An 18,053-nucleotide genomic window follows, 5' to 3' on the forward strand; every position below is an offset into this window, starting at 1 on the left:
ATTTTCTTAGAAAGTGATCTGATTCAAAGAAAAATTCAAAGATGAAAAGCAGAAATGGTAAATATCATGAAGGTGGTAAAATTGGAGCATCAGATGTGGTAGGCAGAATAATAGCCCCCAAAGATGTCCAGGTCCTAATCCCCAGAACCTGTGAGTATGTTACCTTTTATGGCAAAAAAGAACTTTGCGGTTTTAAGTTAAGGATTTTGCGATGGGGAGATTATCCTGTCGAGAAGAGCTCTCCGATCTCCTGCTTGGAGGGTACAGGCTGTTGGCATTCTGGGAGACCATCGGGGAAGGCAGCTGGGGTCTTATCATTGATATTCAGCCTTTGAAGTATTCCCCCTCCCTCTCCGGCTTCCCCCCCTTTTTTTTTAAACATTTATTTATTTACTTACTTATAATATTTGGCTGTGCCAGGTCTTAGTTGAGTATGGCATGCGAGATCTTCGTGCGGGATCTTCGTTGCTGTGTGCGGGATCTTTAGTTCCCTGACCAGGGATCAAACCCAGGCCCCCTGCATTAGGAGCACGGAGTCTTAACCACTGGACCACCAGGGAAGTCCCCCGCTTCCCTTTATACTGTACTGATTCAGCCTTGCTCTCCGGTATGCCCAGTGTCCCAGGTCTGGAGCTTCTCTGGTTTAGTTTCCCCAGAGAATAAACTTCCTCCTCTTCCTCCTGCTGGGCTGGATTATCTGGGTGGCCCAATGTAATCAGAAAGGTCCTTATAAGAGGGAGGCAGGAGGAGTCAGAGAAGGCAATGTGATAACAGAAACAGCCACTGGAGTGATGCGGTCATGAGCTCAGGAACGCTGTGGCCCCTAGAAGCTGCAAGTGGCAAGGAACTGGTTCTCCCTGGAAACTCCAGAAGGAACCAGGCCTGCCAATACCTTGATTTTAGTCCCATAAGTCTCATTTTGGACATCGAACCTCCAGAACCGTAAGAGAATCAATGTGGGTTGTTTTAAGCGCTAAGCTTGTGGTACTTTGTTACAGCAGCTTCAGGAAATGAATACACCAGATGTTAGATGCACTTGAAGGCGATTTATTCTGCAAGTTCAGCGATCCCGGGGCATAGCAAAGGAACGCTGGCAGGAATGAGACTGTTCTCGGTCACCTACCCCCACCCATCTAGGACGGGGCTGACCCTGCCATCACACTGGGCAAACTGGCCAAAGAGAGGCAGGGTCTAAGCGCCCCCAGGAGGGTGCGGGAACTGTTATCATCTGGTCCAACCTGCACGTTTTACAGATAAAGAAACTGAGGTTCAGAGAAGGGAAGCAAAATCACCTATGATGGGGCTGATTCTCCAGAGAGGAGCAAACACCTGAATTCCTAAGGTGGAGGTTAGGGAAGAGGAGCAGGCGGGACTGGGTTCTCACACCAGGTGGGGAGCCCTGAGAAGGGCTGGTGCCTGCACCTTTGGCTCGGGGTGGAGGGTGGAGCTTGCCACCCTTTGATCACCTCCTCTGTGTGTCTGGGCCTCTTGCTTTATACCTTTTTTTTTTTTAAATTTATTTTTGGCTGTGTTGGGTCTTCATTGCTGCATGCGGGCTTTCTCTAGTTGCGGCGAGCAGGGGCTACTTTGTTGCTGTGCGCGGGCTTCTCATTGCGGTGGCTTCTTTTGTTGCGGAGCACGGGCTCTTGGCGCGTGGGCTTCAGTAGTTGTGGCACGCGGGCTCAGTAGTTGTGGCCCACGGACTCTAGAGCGCAGGCTCAGTAGTTGTGGCGCACGGGCTTAGTTGCTCCGAGGCACGTGGGATCTTCCCGGACCAGAGCTCAAACCCGTGTCCCCTGCACTGGCAGGCGGATTCTTAACCACCGCGCCACCAGGGAAGTCCTGTGCTTCCTCTAATATCTTTTTATCAGGGTTTTAACAACCATCCTGTCAACAGAAGACTTTCGAAAATTGTTGAAACAGCAACGTGCTTGAAGAAAGGGCTCCTCTGCTCCCCGCTTATCCTGCCCCCAGCACTTTAATTAATGTCTTCTCTTCTGCCTGGGCTGCATCCCTCTAAAGGGATGCTTCTTTTCTTTTCATAGAAGGGACATTTCTACTGTGATTAACAGCAAACCTAGGATGTTTTATTTCTGCATTTCAGCATTTATGAATCAAAATTGGCTTCTGTGGCCAGGACTCTCCTGAGTAAAGCCCTTTCTCCTAATTTTGAGCAGAAGATATTTTCCATGTAGAGGCCCCCAAAACCCACTTGTTGTAATTTTCAAAGTGGACATCAAGGCCTGTGTTGTTATTGTACAGGAATAGATGAAAACTAGTGTGAAATTGCCTCTGAGGTCCCATGGACTGTCATTTTACCAATTAGGTTATAATTATAAATGGTCAGGGTATTGTTCCCCTTATTTAGATAATGGTCACCAGACAAGTGACCCCTGGAGAAGCAATCCTTACATTCCAGATTACCTATAGTTGACATCCCAGATGGTTCTATCAAAGTCCCAAATATCATTATGTCATCAGTTAATGGATGTGTAGAAGATATGACATTTAAAAGATTGTGGGGTGGAAACTTTACACCTGTGGAACCAGCACATATATGTTTACAGGAGAGAATAACATCAGGTTGGGCTAACTAGGGAGTCATAGCAGGAGGAATTAATTCTTTGGTTTTTTTGGCCATGCCACATGGCTTGCGGGATCTTAGTTCCCTGACCAGGGATTGAACCTGCGCCCCTGGCAGTGGAAGCGCAGAGTCCTAACCACTGGACCGCCAGGGAAGGGAATTAATTCTTATGATCTGTGCTATAGAATTAGGAACCCTCCTACTGAAGCTTACCGACACCTGAGTGCCACGTCACTCTTGTATCTGCTAGAGTGACTTGGCTGAAAGGCTGGATTTTAAAATGGTCCTAAAGCCACAAACTTAGGAAAATCATTTGGAAAGAATTTTGAGGAAATGATCTAGCTTTAAGTTTGGATGCATTCTTACTTTTTTAAAACTTAAAAAATTATACAGTTAATTATTTTTGGTTAAAAATACAGAAAAGAAACAAAAAAGGAAGGACAGATGAGAGAAAATTACCTGTGATCTCACCTCCCATAGATGACCACTGTTAACATCATTTTGGTGTCTATCTTTCCAGACATTTTCCATGTAGAACATATGTATGTATTTCTGTTTTACAAAAGTGGTACCCTATTATACATATTGAATTAACTGCTTTATTCATCTGTTTCATTGTTAATATTCTTTCATACCATCATTGTTACCAACTATCTACTATTATATTGTGTGGCTATCACATAATTCCACTTAACTGATCTTTTCGTCTAGGTTATTTCTAATTTTTTTGCCAAACAGTGCTTTGATGAACATCTTCATGGATAAATCTTTACACACATCCTTGATAATTTCTCTTCAGGTAAATTCCTAGGAGAGGCTAGATCGCAAGGGCTGCATATTTGTAAGTTTCTGGCTCAAGCCACTAAACTGTCTGCCAGGAAAACTCACACGTGGGGCACCCCCTTCGCACCGTACACAAGAGTGCTGGCTTCTCTGTGTTCTTGTCTCCACTTTGTAGTCTGATGTTTTAAAAATCTCATATGTTTGTTGGATGAAATATAGAATCCCTTCTTTGCTGTGCTACTTTGAATGGTTTTGATTTGGAGCACGGTGGAATGTGATATGTTTGTTAGCCCCCTGTGTTTTTCAATTTTGTCAATTGCTCATTTTTTAATAGGGGAGTTTTTTAGTAGAGTTCTAAAGGATAAAAGTGCTTTGATGAAAGAAAGAAAAAGGAGAAAGAGGGAGCAGCAGAAGAGAGCGACGAAAATAACTCAGAACTTAACATTCTCTGCAAGTTTTTTATTCACTCAACAAATGTTAAGGGCTTACCACACGCCAGGTGCTGCCTTAAATGCCACCCTAAGTATAAAATATTGAAAAGTCCTGGCTCCTTTTTTCCTCCTCAGTACTTATAACTGTCTGACATGCTAATGTTTATCTTTTTTCGGTTTCTATTCTTTCCCTTCTTTTCTGTAAGCTTGTTTTGTTGCCTGCCCTATCTCTGGGGCCTAGAACAGTGCCAGGCACTCAATTATATTTGTTTAATGGTTGAATTCATGATCTTTCATTCCTGGTAACTTTGACTCATTGGTTTACTGGTAATGGGAATTTGGCTGAAATTGCCTGATGACAGTCAGCTCAGGTTGGTAAGAAACATCCCATTTCTTCTAAGCCCTGTCATTTCATTAGAATGGTTTGGGAGTAGGCAAAACTGGTGCCACCTTGTCTGTGCAAAGGTGTATGAGCAGATATCGCTTTTGTCTGGGGACAGTCACACTGTTTATGTAGGTGTGATGTCAACAGCCCTTGGGGTTGCCAGGTGCTAACCAAATTAGCAATTAACAGTGTTGTGCCATCCTATTCTGTGGACGCGGCTGTCACTCTGGGGTGTGGGTAGTGACCATGAGGGGGCTGGGGTGGGGGCCAGGGCTGACAGTGAAGACCGAAGCTTGGGGGAGTGGAGGCTCTGAGGCCAGGAAGCCCACGAGGCTGCGGACAGCTCCAGAACAGGAGGAAGTCCACAGTTCCGGGAGGCTTCTGGGGAAGAAACGGGGCAGCTCCAAGAGATTCACGGGGGGCGCGGCAGGATATCCGGGTCCATCGGTAGGGGAAAGAGACTCTGGCAACCTCAGTTTGCCCCCCAGATGAGGACGAGGGCCCTTTCTGCAGGACCCTGCAGGGTTTCTGCAGGACCCTGGCAGGAAGGCCTGTTGTTGCAGGCTTTACCTAAATTGTCCTCATTTTTCTCACCTGCAAGAGCCACTGGTCAGCGAGCTACACCTGGAGGCCCTCAGGGGGCGAAGCACCCTGCGAGGGCCAGAAGCAGGCTGCATTTTTCAGACACCCCAGAAAGGGAAGGAAGAGCAAGGTCTGGAACCTAAAACCCCGCGTAACAAAGCCGCCGTACCCACTTCCTGCCTTTCTGTTGACTTACAGCCAACTGGAGTTTGAAATTCAGGGGACAGATTCTATGGAAGAGCTGAGGTTTGGGAGGCTGAGTTGCTTTGGGTAGTTGGCGAGCACTGTTTGCTCCAGAAGCTACCGAAGATGCAATAAAGGCAACAAATGGAACTTCCTTTTCCCTTCTTCGGTACAGGGATACCCTAGGCTGAGCTCTTGATGGCTGGGTCAAGGGTTAGGGACCCACCAGAAGTGGGCATTTAAAAAAAAATTTATTTTATTGAAGTACAGTTGATTTACAGTGTTGTGTTAATTTCTGCTGTACAGAAAAGTGATTCAGTTGTGTGTATATACACACACACATTCTTTTTCATATTCTTCATGAAACCATTACGGTTTCTCACAGGATACTGAATACAGTTCCCTGTGCTATACAATAGGACCTTGTTGTTAATCCATTCTATGTGTAATAGTTTGCATCTGCTAATCCCAAACACGCAGTCCTCCCTCCCCCACCTCCCCTCCCCCACCTCCCCTCCCCCTTGGCAACCACAAGTCTCTTTATGTCTGTGAGTCCGTTTCTGTTTCGTAGATAGGTTCATTTGTGTCATATTTTAGATTCCACATATAAGTGATATCATATGATATTTGTCTTTCTTTTTCTGACTTCACTTAGTATGACAACCTCTAGGTCCATCCATGTTGCTGCAAATGGCATTATTTCATTGTTTTTATGGCTGAGTAATATTCCATTGTATATGTATAGATATATATATACTTCACCTTCTTTATCCTTTCATCTGTTGATGGACATTTAAGTTTCCATGTCTTGGCTATTGTGAGTAGTGCTGCTATGAACATAGGGGTGCACAGAGGTGGGCATTTTTGAATCAGCCATGAACCGGTTATCATTCCTTATCTTGGAAGGGGAAATTTACCAGCTGGTTGAAGGCTCTGGCATTCTGTAGACCACCTAGCAAGTCATTCATTCAACCAATATTTACTGAGTGGCCACTCTCTGCCAGGCACTATGATGGAAAGCAAGATAAACTTCTCTATTTAAGGCATCTGCACATATTTTTACGTTCTTAATTTCACACCTCTGTTGCATTGTCTATAGCAGCCCTTTATTTTAAGGGCCTTGACAGTTTCACGGAGAAGAATCCCCTGAGCATTAAGCCCTATTTTCCCTCAGCAGCAGCCCCTGCCACATCTATCCTCTTATCCTGCTGTGTTTCTTAAAGTACTTGTCATGACCTGACAGAAATAAATTTGTCTATTTGCTTACTGTCTTCTCCATTAGAATATGAGCTCCATGTGGGTGGGGTGTGCTCTTTATAGTTATATGGTTGAAGCCCCAGGGCCTAGAACAGAACAAGCACTATAAACCCATAGCTGATGAGTGAAAGACTTTATCAAATCACTTCTCACCTCAAGGTCCAAGTGTATAGTTTTTTTAAATTAAAAAAAGACAACTAGTAGTTATTGTAAATTACAAAAGCAAAAGATGTTGCTTTGGAGATTGTGGATGCTATAGACTGAGTTTTTTTAGTATTTATTTATTTATTTATTTTTGCCTGCGTTGGGTCTTTGTTGCTGTGCACAGGCTTTCTCTACTTGCGGCAAGTGGGGGCTACTCTTCGTTGCGGTGCGTGGGCTTCTCATTGCGGTGGCTTCTCTTGTTGCGGAGCATGGGCTCGAAGCGCACGGGCTTCAGTAGTTGTGGCATGCGAGCTCAGTAGTTGTGGCACATGGGCTTAGTAGTTGTGGCGCACGGGCTGAGTTGCTCCGCAGCCTGTGGGATCTTCCCGGACCCGGGCTCGAACCCATGTCCCCTGCAATGACAGGCAGATTCTTAACCACTTCGCCACCAGGGAAGTCCCTATAGAATGAGTTTTAAGTTTGGGGCTAGAGAAAAGTCATAACTGCTCATGGTCCAAATCCCAGTTCCTTTGTAACCTAGCATCACCTAAGTTCAGCCTTTCAGACCAGTGAAAATCTTCTCTCTCTATGGTAATTTTTCTCAGAATGTGGGGCATTTTCCAGAAAGTGCTGTCAGTCTTGCATTTGGAGTTATTGCCACCAAACCATTGATTCATTCTCTCACCTGCTGCACCGCGCGGCTTGCAGGATCTTAGTTCCCCCATCAGGGATCGAGCCCAGGCTCTGGCAGAGAAAGTGCCGAGTCCTAACCATTGGACCGCCAGGGAATTCCCTCTCTCACTTTCATTGAAGCATGTTAAATGAGTGTTTGCTAAGTGCCTGTTGCTGGCAGATATTAGGACAATCAACATTATTCCTGTGCTCAGTGAGCTTTGGTTCCTTGGGGGAGGTCAGACACCTCCATGACCAAAAGGCCGTGTTCAGTAAGTCTCCTGTGAACTATGCAGGGCTCTACATAGTTCCTTCCTCCCGAGAGGAAGGAGCACTCACTTTGGGGCTTTAGGTATCAGGGAAGGCTTCCTGGAAGCGGTAGCAATGAGTGAGACTTCAAAAGGCAGAGAGGAATGCAGGCTGGCCCCAGGGAGCAGCTGTAGCGCATCGGGCAGTGGAAGTCAATAAAAGGCCCAGAGAGGAAGGGAATTGTCCATTTGGGGTACACAGTGGAGGGTCTGGTTAGACCCAGCTAGGTAAACTGCAGGACGGAGACAGGAGAAGTGGGTTGGAGTTGCTTTGGGAGGACCTTGAATGCCAGACTTCGTAGTTCGTGTTTTATCACAAAGGCAGTAGGACGCCAAAACAAGTTTTGTTGCCTGTGATGCTCTGTACACAGTGGGATTTTAGAAAGGTTATTCTGATGGCGGTGTGCACTGCAGGGCTGGAACAAGCAATTCGAGGGAGAGAAGTTCGGGAAGGGATACTTTGGACTCGGGAGATTCAGGGGCAGAAGACTGGAAATGTATTTATTTGAGAGTTTATGAAGGGAAAGTCTTTCAGATTTCATTTCACGTGAGTGAAGTGAAAGCTGGGGAAGGGGATAATGAAGGGTGAGTTGACGAGGCTTTTGTGCCTTCGTGACTAGGGGAGTAATGACACCATTGGCAGAAACGTGAAACCCTTTCTGGAAATTTCAGCTGTGGCAAATGGAGAACCTGTTTGAGGTTTAGACATGAAGAGCTGGAGGTGGTGATGGGAATCTCGTGGACGTATCCAGCAGGCCATTAGTAACTAGCCGGCCCTTGGGAGTCCCTTGCCCAGCCTGATTGATGCGCCTATAGCTTAGCAGAAAACAGCTGGCCAAAGAGATATGGAGATCAGACTGAATCAAACCTTTGAGTTGGAGGTGTCTGCTCCCCTGATTCACTAGTTTCACATGCCCCATCTCCTCAGAGTTTTCACGGCGGGCCTGTGTGCACCGCATCACCTTTTGTGAGTGTGTGAAGTGGCTGGAGTCCACATTCTCACTGGCTGGAGTCTGTGTTAGTGTCCAGACCTCTCCTAAGGCAGCTGGTCAACCCCTCCTCTTCCAGCGTTGGAAGCTGGCCTCTGTTTCCCGGGTCTCGGAGTTTGTGGTAGGGAAGGTGGGATGCTCTCGGGGGCTGTGACGTTGACCACCTTGGCTTGGTCCAAGAAACACCTTGGATTGGGACCCATGCCTCAGCAAACCCCTGCCTAATGGTTTATGAAGGCAGAGGGTGGGGCAACCCTCACTCACCTTTCTGCCTTCACAAAGCTGATTGTAACTTCTGTTCCCCTTTGAGGCTGCCTTCCGTCTTTACGTCCACTTTATTTTCCCGGGATGGACAAACTGGAAGCAGGGAGTGGGGCAAAGGTTGCTGTTACTTTGGAGAAAACTCAACCAACACAGAGGAGGGAGTTCAGTACAGGGCTTTGATACCTCTGAGAGCCCTGCCAAGCAAAGGCCATTCATTCAGATGGGGCCAACACACCAGTCCTGACAAATACCAGTTCTGGTCCAGGCTGGGTGGGAGGGGTGGTGGCCTGGAAGATGACGCCCACATTTTCTGCAGGCCCTGGCCTGCCATTAGGTGACTCAGTGTGTTTCCCAGGACTTGGCAGGGACCAGAGCTGCAGCCTTTATTTGCTCTTGGGGTGGGACTGTTCTTTCTTGGCATCAGATGCACAGGAAGTCCTCCCTGCTCATCACCTCTGGGGCTCTGCTTTCCTGGCTGAAGCTGTGCCCTGGTGGATGAGGTCACAGGCTTCCATGATGTCCCAGGTCACTGGGCTTGCACTAAGACCTGCTTGGGTTTAAACCTCAGCTCCCCGGGCCTCAGTTTTCCAATATATAAAATGCATGTAATAATTTTAGCCTCACAAGCTGCTTATGAGGAAATGTACGTAAAGCTCTTAGCACAGGGCTCTAGCCCAATAAGTGGTCGTTATTAATAGTCCCCTTTCTTGAGTGGCAGTAGAGTAGTGGTTAACAGTGTGGTTTCTCGAGTTAGATAATCCAGACTAGGTGGGTTTGAACCTCGAGTCCTCTTTTTTCTAGTTAAGTGACCTTGGGCAACCTCATCTTACTGGGTCTTGGTCTCCTCTTTGGTAGGCTGGGAATAATAACAGCACCTATCTCATGGGGTCATTGTGAGAATTAAATTATGCAAACCAAGCATTTAGCACAATTGCCAGTACATACAAATGGCACAACAAAAGTGAACTACTCATTATTATTATTATTATCATGATCTTTTCAGAGTCTAGTTCGAGGTGCCATCCTTCCCACAATCCCATTAATAACTTATTTGATTTTCATTGATTTGGACACCTCTTAGAATCTATCTTGCACTGCTCCTGTTTATGTCCATGCCCTCAAAAATATAACTGGACCTCCCAGGCTCACCTTGTTCTCACCTTGAGACCTTACACATCACTGTGTCCAGAAACCTCACAAACCCAATCCCAAGAGCACTGACATCAGAGAGAATTATGTTATACATTACACAGCAAAAGTTCCTAAAATTGTTTTAAAAACAGCTCTGTTTCTTCAAGTTTTCACTCCCTAAGCAGTTGCCCATCCTCCTCTATCTGAGCCAGTTCACCCCGCCCCCCCTTATCCAAGTCTCCTGGGGGGTAATATGTATGTATAAATAAAATGGATTCCATTAGTTGGGGGCCCAAGGGAGTGAAAACACATACACACGCATATTTACATGAATAAATATACGCTTAGATATATAAAATATACAAGTGGAAATATTTATATTCCCTCGGTGCCCTCAACGAGTCCAATCATTCATTCAGCAAATATTTGAGCTCCCACTTTGTGCCTGGGACCAAGCTGTCTGCTGGGATAAAAAAGGAATGAGGCTCCGGTTCTCGTGTAACTTACATTTTACTGGAGGAAGACAAGAAGTAGTATAAAATTTCAGCTAGTGGGACTGCCGTAGAAACAACAGAGGTCTTCGTGAGAGGGAGTGATGAGGGGGTTAGAATACGCCTGAATTGGGTGGTCGAGGTGGACTTGGAGGTGAAATCTGAGCCGAGGTTCTTCTTATAAACGGGAACACTGAAACAGATACTTGCAGGACTTGGTGGCTGAAAACCGGGAGGCAGGTTGTCATCCACGGTGATGCCACTTTCCCGAACGTAGAGCCCTTTTAGGGAACCACGAAGGTCGCAAACGACACGCAGTGGGGCCCAGAACACCGGCGCAGAAGGCCGCCGCTAGCTTGACGTCAGCGCGCCGGGCCCGGCGCGGCCCCGCCCCCCGTGACACCATTCTCGCCACAGCCCCGCCCAGGCCGCCCCGCGCTCGCGCGCATGCTCAGAGCCCCGCCCCCGTGCGTCACAGAATGGCTTCGGACACCCAGGCAGGCTCTGACGTGTCGGGGAGGAGCCGGGCGCGGAGGTGCGCGGAGTGGAGCTCAAGGCTGCGGAGGGGAGCGGAGCTGAGCGGCTGGGCGGGCCTGGCCAGGCCAGCGGAGAGGAGACGTCGGTCGAGCGGCGGCGAACATGCGCTTTTGACACATTGGAGGTGAGCCTGTGGTGCGGGGCCGCTCCCGAGGGCGCCGGGCCGAGCCGGCGGCGCCGAGGCCTGTCCCCGGGGAGCCTGCCAGCCCGGGGGCTGTGTCCGAGGCCCCGCCGGGCCGGGCCCGGGTTCCGGGGCGACCAGTCCGGCGGCAACTGTTCCAACCGCTCTAACTGCTCCCTCCCGCCCTGGTCCGAGGTGTGGCCCACCGGGGCGCCTGGAAGGGAGCGAGCCGGGCGGTCTCCCTAGGATGTGCCCGCGTCCGCAGGTGGGGTGAGGGATGGCGGGGACGAAGGCCGGGACGTGGCACCGTGGGCCCGGGCGCTGGTGGCGCAAGGAGCGGCTCCGTTGGAGGTGGCGGCGGCAGCTCAGCCCTCCTCCTCCACCGCCCCTCCCCCATCCCGTCAGCTGGGAGGGTGGTTCGGAGCCGGGTTGGATTTTGAACTCCCCTCGCTTCTCTCCCGCGGGGGGCCAGAGCGGAAGCAGCCCACCTTGGGCTCCGGTGGCATTCCCGTGACTGCCTGTCCCGAGCTGCTCAGCACCCCTCTTGGAGTTCAGAAAAGTGTCCCCAAACGGGTTCGGGTTGCTTGTGCTGGCCTTTCTTTTTTGTTGTTGGTAAGCAACGAAGTAACTCTTTACGTTTTGCCAAGGAATTGAGGGTTCTTTCACTCCTGATAATTTCGTTACATTTCTGTAGCGCCTTCACTCGTTTCAGAACACTCTCGCTATCTCCTTTGAACCTCATCACCTGCTGAGTGGCTGCGCCTGAGTCTCTTCTCGCCATTTGACGGATGGGGAAATTGAGACCAGATGGGGTGGGGGCTTAAGTGATTTCTACTGTGGGTTCTACCAGCCGGTGAGTGGCTTCGCTTGGTCCAGGACTTACGTCTCCCGGCTTGGAGTTCTGGTTTCTTTTTGTGGGATTTTTATACCCTTCTCAGCTAGAAAGCAAAGTAGAAAATTTGACTTGCCAAAAATATACCAGAAGCTAGTAGGAGATGTGTTCAAATATTTTTGAGCAGACCTACCTAGGATAAGAACTGCTACTCAGTTGTAAGAGAAATCCTACGCTGGTACTTGGTCATGGTTGCTGGCTAATTATTTTGTCTGATAAATTGTGTTGCTTTTAATCCATTTATGAAACAGGATAATGGCTTTGCTAAGTCATGAAGTTGGTGCGGGTAAAGTGCAGCATTAAGTCATGTGTTGAAGAGAATAAAGGGGAGCTAAGGTATCTTCTCTGAATCTTTATTAAAGTTATTATTTAAAATCAGAGATCAGAAGGAACAACAACAACAAAAAACCTTTGGCTAGCCCTGGTTGCAAGTTGACTGGGTCCAGATAGAAATCTTATGAAGCAGTTGTTTTTTGTTCTGTTTTGGCTTTTTAAATTAAATAAATTGAAATTGGATGAGGAACACTTAAGTAGAAACCTCAGTAAAAACTTAGATTGCTTTTGTGACATCTCCAAAACTTATTTTTATTCTCATTTTAAGTCATACTGGGATAAATTTGGTTACTAAAGTTTAAAATTACTTCTGACGTAAGTTTCTGAGCACTTCATAAGGTAGAAAAAGAAGTTTGATAGGACCAAAAGGGAGACCATATTTATGATTGACTTTGAAAAGTTTAAAATTCTGTACATGTCACCTTTGGGAGTAGAAGAATTTTGGTAAAAAGGTATCTATTATCTATTGTGAATTCCAGAAGAACTCTTCCAGTCTCACTAGTCCATTCTACAACTATTAACAAGGAGACAATATCATATAAAATGGATTTTTTTTTTTTTTTTAAAATTTTGTAGCTACTTTATTTATTTATTTATTTATTTATTTTTGGCTGTGTTGGGTCTTCGGTTCGTGCGAGGGCTTTCTCTAGTTACGGCAAGTGGGGGCCACTCTTCATCGCGGTGCGGGGGCCGCTCTTCATCGCGGTGCGCGGGCCTTTCACTATCGCGGCCCCTCCCGCCGCGGGGCACAGGCTCCAGACGCGCAGGCTCAGTAGTTGTGGCTCACGGGCCCAGCTGCTCCGTGGCATGTGGGATCTTCCCAGACCAGGGCTCGAACCCGTGTCCCCTGCATTAGCAGGCAGATTCTCAACCACTGCGCCACCAGGGAAGCCCCTAAAATGGATTTTCTTAGCATTGCACAAAGAATAGTTTCTTTGTAAATATAGCATTTGGGACAGGCAGTTTTATACCCAAATGAGTTGATTTGTCAGTTGCTAGATATCTGAAGGTCACACACAGTATGATGATAATGCCCCATGTAGAAGTTGTCATAGTTCTGGGGTTCACACTCCATCTGTATGGGACACGGTATTGAGGGAAGATTTGGGTAGTGGGGAAGAGTATATAATTGTCTACTTTCATTTCAGCTTCAGAAGATTGTAGATGTGTCATTAAAGCTTTTTCTTTTTTTTGGTAGCAGTATAGTTTTCTGTATTGACTAACTTTCTCTAGTCTAATATCTCCAGTTACATAGTTTCAAATAACACAGTGAACACATCCTCCTGCTGTAACTTGAAGCAAAATGAACAGATTGTCTTTATGACAATAAAGGTCTGCCCCTGAGAAGGGTCTTTTGAATATCTGCAGTGGTAGCAAATTTTTGTTATTTGTAAAAAATCCAATTTCTGGAAAGGCTAAGTCTTGTGAATAAAATTAGAGTGATAAAGCTGGATAATACCAATTAGGCAGTAGAAATGAGGTATGACCACAAAGAAAGAGCTTTTTGTTTATTTTTTAATCTGGTTCTTCAAGGCTATTCCAGAAGAGGTTTTAGAAATGTTTTCAGTAATGGTGGTATCACTGAAATATGCACATAGCTGCCAGAAGTGATTGATTTTAAGGAATCATTTGTATGTTTTAAATTCTGAAGCACATTTATTTTGTGGTTATGCTTCAGAGGTCTGCAACTGAATGACCAGTTTTTAAAAATAATTTAACGACGCAACTAAGACCCGGTGCAACCAAATAAAAAAATGAAATTTATGCTGCGTTTACTGTGCCAGACTCCGTACTAAGTACTTTCAAATGTTAACACACTTAATCTTCATAACAACCCTATTTTAATTATTATCCCCATTTTACAGGTGAGGAAGTGGGTCACTGAGTGGTTAAGTAACTTGCCCAAGGTCAACTAGTGAGTAGAGGACTCTGATTCCAACCTGGGCAGTTTGGCTCCAGGGTCTGGGCTCTTAACTGCTATGCTGTGCTGCTCCTACCACTTGTTACCCTCTTAAGTGTTTTTAATTGGTTTGTTTGGAAAAGCTGATGGTCATTTTAGTAAAAGGCTTCTGGCGTAGCTTACCGTTTGAGGGAACAATAAGTGACTTGTAAAAGTAGCCTGTTAATTAGAAAAATTGTAGTCTACGTTCAATTCACATAAGATTCAGCAAGAAAACAGAAGTGAGTGTGAAATAAAAACACATATTAAAATAATTTGGCTTGGGCTTCCCTGGTGGCGCAGTGGTTGAGAATCTGCCTGCCAGTGCAGGGACACGGGTTCGAGCCCTGGTCTGGGAAGATCCCACATGCCGCGGAGCAACTGGGCCCGTGAGCCACAACTACTGAGCCTGCGCGTCTGGAGCCTGTGCTCTGCAACAAGAGAGGCCGCGATAGTGAGAGGCCCGCGCACCGCGATGAAGAGTGGCCCCCACTTGCCACAAGTAGAGAAAGCCCTCGCACAGAAACGAAGACCCAACACAGCCAAAAATAAATAAATAAATTAAAAAATAAATAAGTAAATAATTTGGCTAGAATTATTTGACACTGAGCTAAGTAGTTGGACAAGGAAAATACAAGAAATAGAACTAGATTCTGAAGAAGTTTCACACGAAAGGCTATTTAAAACCTGAGTCGCCAGGGGACACTGATGGAAAAATTGGTAGTTGTATTAAGAATACGGCCCTATTCAAGAACCAAAAAACAGGGACAAATGGACTCTTTATAGTATACCCAGAGGTGTAAACAGTGAGATTCCTCAGGCAACACTACTTAGCTAAGCACGCTTCAAAGTAATAACAGCTGTAGGTCCTCTGATACTGTATAAATGGGTCAACAACAACAATGAAAAAGAGCCTCACACAGAAAAGTTTCCAACTGGGCATGTGAACGATAACATTTGTAGATAAAAACAACCCTAACCCTATTTGTAGAAGGGTTGGCTCCACATTCAAATACATTCAAGTAAATGTTAGGTGCCAAGGGAGGCATCTAGTAGTCATTATGAACTTCCATAAGGACATTGGCCCATGGACCAATTGCCAGAATCATCAAATACTGCATAGTAACAGAAGGAGTACTGGAAACTGTAAAAGTATCCTACTTGTGAATAAAATGTTGACATGCTGAAGTAGCATCAGTCACTCAACTCCAGAAAGGCATGTATGTAATCTAGAGAAGTTCCAAAGCAAGACAACAAAAATATTTAAGGGATCCAGATGGCTGCCAAGTGAATATAAAGCTAAAAGGACAAGAAATACTCACTTTGAGAAGACCAAGGCTGAGAGGTATTATCATCAAAGTCTACAGAATTAGGGCCTAAAAAAGAATACAGACTTGTTTACCAAATCCTAGAATCTTTAAAGGGAGCAACACACTAAATGTATGGTAAATTTAAGACCAAATATACTGTGTTTTTTTTTTTTTTTTTTAATTTATTTATTTATTTTTGGCTGTGTTGGGTCTTCGTTTCTGTGCGAGGGCTTTCTCTAGTTGCAGCAAGCGGGGGCCACTCTTCATCTTGGTGCGCGGGCCTCTCACTATCGCGACCTCTCTTGTTGCGGAGCACAGGCTCCAGACGCACAGGCTCAGTAGTTGTGGCTCACGGGCCCAGTTGCTCCGCGGCATGTGGGATCTTCCCAGACCAGGGCTCGAACCCGTGTCCCCTGCATTGGCAGGCAGATTCTCAACCACTGCGCCACCAGGGAAGCCCCTATACAGTGTTTTGATTTCTCTGTAGTTTCCAACTTGCTTTTTTTTTCTTGTTGACACAAGAGTGATGTCCTTTTATCATAACCTCAGATTTATCCAGCTTCCCAGTCATGGTGTCTGTTACGGGATTCCTCCTTTGTCCTGGAGCGTCCATCTGGACTGAGCGACTCTCGGGGCGTGATGGACTAGGCTTCATCTTGGGATGTGCCTTCTTTGCAGTCCTGGGTTGGAGCCACTATTTCCTATAGCCTCTGCCATCCAGGTCTTGTTGTTCTCTTTTGTAGCTGTCTCAGGAGATGTGTGGGAGGTAACCCTCCTGAGTTCTTGTATGAGAAGGGTTCTCTCATTTCCTGAATTACCTGTTTCCTCTAGGTTCAGTAGGTCCTAGGATTTTCTTACTCATGCTGCTGGCTTTTCTCATTTCTCTGGTGGTTTTTGGTTGTCCATTTATATTTAAGAATTAAGGGCTGGACAGTGATTATTTTAGGTAGCTAGTGTGCAGTGGTTATCGCCAAGGCTCTCCCCGGTAAGTCCCAGCAGCTCCCTATTCTGTGATGTGGGGCCTCTGCTGAGCTTTATAAGTGACTGTGAATGTGGCTTGGCCTGCCTCAGACTGATAATTTTGTCTAGCTGAGAATGATAGGTTTTATAATCCTGATTTAATACATGGTGGTGTGTTGTGAGGTAGAAATAAACTGCCCACACATCTTTTGGCTTACACCATTTCTGAAACAGGAATTTCAATATTAATAAAGGAAAGCAGTACTTTGAAAGCAAAGAGGGAATAATAGGAAAAAAAAAGATTATAAGTCAGATTCAAATATCAGATTTCTACAGTGTTCCATGTTCCTGGTGAGGCAGAAGGCATTTATAAGTAAGACACAGGTGCTGCCCTTGGAAACTACCTGGAGAGCCACAACCTTTCATCGCTCTTCAAATATTTCTTGTTTAAAATAGAGTAAGTAGCAGCAGAACTTTGCTTCTTGTATCCCTTAGATCTTCATAACATTTCGCAAGACCATAATTTATTGATTGTGTATGAGAAGCTGAATATTTGAGCTGCACATTGATACATGGTTGCCAGTGTTCCAGTGGCAAATGTGTCTCTGCAGATTTGAGGACCAGCACCCAGGAGCTTCTTTAGGGCTGGATTCATAGATTTCAAATGTAATTAACTTTTTTTTTTTTTTTTGCATTTTGGGAAAAGACCTTATGTAGAGCATTCAAGGGACACAATGATTGTTGCCTCACCCTGAGGCGCTTCTCTCATGTGTCCTGTAATTATATCTTCATCTGGGTTGTCAAGGAGACTTAGGCAATGAGTCTGAGGGGTTTTTGATACCACGTGGTGATGCCCTTAACTGCTCTGGATACTCTTCTGAGATACAAATAAACCTCTTGCTACTGGATTAGCCTCATCTTCATTCACACCTTACTACTAATTAAATTACAGTTACAAATAAGATTATCCGTACATCTGGGGAAATTGAGTAGGAATTGGGAACTTTGATGAAGGGATAGGATTATAAAATTAATCAGTATTATTTACTAAACAGTATACATATTTGAAGAAACAAGTCAGCTAGTATAGTCCAAACCCTTATTAAATGAAAAAACTGAGACTTTAAGAGATTAAGCAGATTGCTTAATTGCCATTAAGGAATTTAATGGCAGAGTGGGAACCCTAGAACCCAGTCTCAGCAGGACTCCTAACTCTGTGGGTTTTACATTTTAGTATGCTGTCATGCTATAATGGTTTCTTCAAGAGTAGAAAAACAGACAAAAGTGTGCCACTGTAGGGGTAATAAGATTAGAGGAGGGTGCATTTGGTCCACTAAATGTTTATCCAGCACTTAACAATGTCTGACACATTGTAGGTGCTCAGTAAACGTCTGTAAGCACTATGTATTTTCTCTGAGCAAAGTGCTGTGCTTACTGCCAGGAGGAGACGCCAAGTATGTCAAGGACCCATCTCTTTTCAGAGAACTCTTAGGCTGATCGGTAATTTAAGTTAATTAGAAGATTGACTAATATGCCAAAAGTAATAATAGACGATGTGGTCAGGAAAGACTTGACTAAAACCAGAAGTCACAGGCCGCAAAAGCATTACACTAAATGTGTATATTGATAGTTACATTTTAATTTTATTCAACTGGAAGCTATTCTTGTGGTATACCTACCCTCAAGCTGAAGTTCTGTATTTGTTCTTGTCCATGTCTTTTCTAAACATTCGTGAGTAGTGGGTCCTGCTGGATGAA

At 45.6% G+C, this 18,053-nt stretch overlaps 1 protein-coding gene across 5 annotated transcripts in view; it reads left to right on the plus strand.

Moving 5' to 3' along the window:
* The first annotated feature begins 10,684 nt into the window (after positions 1-10,684).
* The window catches only part of NDEL1 (nudE neurodevelopment protein 1 like 1), a 34,159-nt gene continuing 26,790 nt past the window's right edge, over positions 10,685-18,053 (plus strand). For all 5 annotated transcript variants that reach the window (XM_036836195.1, XM_036836194.1, XM_036836192.1 and 2 more), the window contains exon 1: positions 10,685-10,865. The gene's annotated coding sequence lies outside the window, so the exon portion shown is untranslated. The remainder of the gene's footprint in view (positions 10,866-18,053) is intronic.

Source organism: Balaenoptera musculus, chromosome 20 (genome assembly GCF_009873245.2).
Source record: "Balaenoptera musculus isolate JJ_BM4_2016_0621 chromosome 20, mBalMus1.pri.v3, whole genome shotgun sequence".
Lineage (NCBI taxonomy): Eukaryota > Metazoa > Chordata > Mammalia > Artiodactyla > Balaenopteridae > Balaenoptera > Balaenoptera musculus.